Raw genomic sequence first — 2,288 nt, 5'->3', positions numbered from 1 at the left:
AAGATCCTCGGGACTCCCTGGGCTGCCTCCCCCCCTCCCCCACCACCGGCTCCCTCGACAGGAGTCCACGGCTCCTGAGGGGGGGGGGGTGAGAGATCCTATGCTCTTAAGTTTACTCTCCCACCAAATTAGCTTGTAAAATGCCGCCGTTAACTTCGTGGTGGTTTTTAATTAATTCGCCTTAAAGAAGTCACAGGTCTCCTCCTTCATTCATTTCATTTCATTTATTAGATTTCTATACCGCCCTACTCCCGAAGGACTCAGGGCGGTGCACAGCCAAACAATAAAAACACATACAATACAAAATTTAAAAAAAAAAATTTTTTTTAAAAAAAATTAAAAAAAAATTCAGTCATAAACCCATTAAGCCTTCAAGGTGCGACAAGACTCTGGCAGGATGACAGCTGGATGACTGTAGAATGCAAACGGCCTTGGGAATAAAATAGTTTAGTGTTTACACGTGTGTGTTTTTTCCCCTCTCCAGTGGACTAATCTGATTAGCTTCGGGGCATCTCTACTCTGGCAAGACTCTTAACAACCACCTGCCAAGCAGACAAGGCAAAACTGTCAAGGCAAAACTGAGAGGTGAGGGACAGCTCCCTTCCCTTCCCACATGCTCTGGCTTCTGGCCAGCAAAAGCATCACTTGTTGAATGTATGCCTGTCTCCCAGCCCACAAAGATGTAGCTGTCCTAATGCCCCCAACAGAGATGCTCGGTTTCAGGCTGCATATGGAAACATGTAGCATGGTGGACTGTGATGGATACTGTGATGGATACTGCGGCTGTGGCTGTGATGCTTACTGTGATCTGATGGGAAACAGACTCCCAGCTTCAACGGCTGAGAGGAGAAATGTGATAATGATTTCAGTGTTAAATGATTGTGTTGCTTCTTTGTATTATTAAATTGTTGTGGTACGTCAGAGTATTTGGAGCATCTTTATGAGAAAAAATATATATAAAGTAATATATTATTAAATGTGGGTCAGCAAGGTCACCACCTTGCCTTGAAGGAAAGCATTTCGGGGAGCTTGGGAGTGAGAGGAGAAATGTGATAATTATTTCAGTGTTAAATGATTGTGTTGCTTCTTTGTATTATTAAATTGTTTTGGTACGTCAGAGTGTTTGGAGCATCTTTATGAGAAAAAAATATATAAAGTAATATATTATTAAATGTGGCAAGGTCACCCCCTTGCCTTGAAGGAAAGCATTTCGGGGAGCTTGGAAGTGATGGGAGCCTCCTGTTAGCATCACTGATGCCTGTGAAATCAAAGGAGATGGAATAAAGCTAAGAAAAACCCACAAAGGAGATGCAAACAAAATCAACATCCAGAATCTAATCCAGAAGAAAGCAATGGAAACTCACTTGGGTATTGTTGTGAAGAAAAATCTATTGATGTGCCTGAAACATTTAACAGTTTGGGTACCCAATGATGAGTTGGCCCAGCCCTTCAGGTCAGAAGTATTCCTCTTGTTCTTGCAGAAGAACACTAAGCTAGGCCACATGGGACTCTGTTTATTGATAGATCCAGGCACTTGTAAGTGGAACAGAAATATGGGATGCATGAACCAAGAAGCTTGAAAATGTCAAAAATAATTGAAGCATTCTGCATTGGATGCTTCAAGAAAAAGTTAACTTAGGTGGACCAGAATGGGTCTCTAAATCAGATTGTTACTTAACACTTCAGTTGGGGCATAATAACACCATATAAAGAAATGGAGTGGCAATGGTATGCAGACATAACAAAATATGTGTTCAGAAATAACACTCAAATTAGTTCCACTCTATTAGAATTAACAAGAACTGAAAGAAGCCATACAAGATCAGAAAATGTGGTGAGAGCTGGTCAATAAAATTGCTGAAAACCAGATGGATATTCAATTGTATCTATTAGTTTGATATTCAAACTAATAGATTTAGTTGATTGTCACTAGATTTTATGGACATCCACTGATTTTAGACACATTTATGCAACTACCACAGATGGAATAAGGGATGATATTGAGTTATTCTGTGGTAGATTCATGCCACAGTGCTAAACGATGCATTGAGAATGGAGGCATGACTATCAATTGGATAATTGGGATGCAAAAATTGGGGAAATTGAGGAACCTGCAATTTCAGGAGGATTTAGAATACAATAATAGAGTTGGAAGGGACCTTGGAGGTCTTCTAGTCCAACCCTCTGCTTAGGCAGGAAACCTTACACCACTTCACCATTTGAAATGGATGAATACAACAAAGTAAGTGGAAAATAAGTTAACAGTTTTGCAAACAGAATTATTTGAT

The sequence above is a fragment of the Pantherophis guttatus genome, chromosome 3, assembly GCF_059756535.1.
Source record: "Pantherophis guttatus breed Tessera chromosome 3, ASM5975653v1, whole genome shotgun sequence".
In the NCBI taxonomy this organism is placed as follows: Eukaryota; Metazoa; Chordata; class Lepidosauria; order Squamata; family Colubridae; genus Pantherophis; species Pantherophis guttatus.
The sequence above is the reverse complement of the archived record's forward strand: the minus strand, read 5'-3'. Positions refer to the sequence as shown.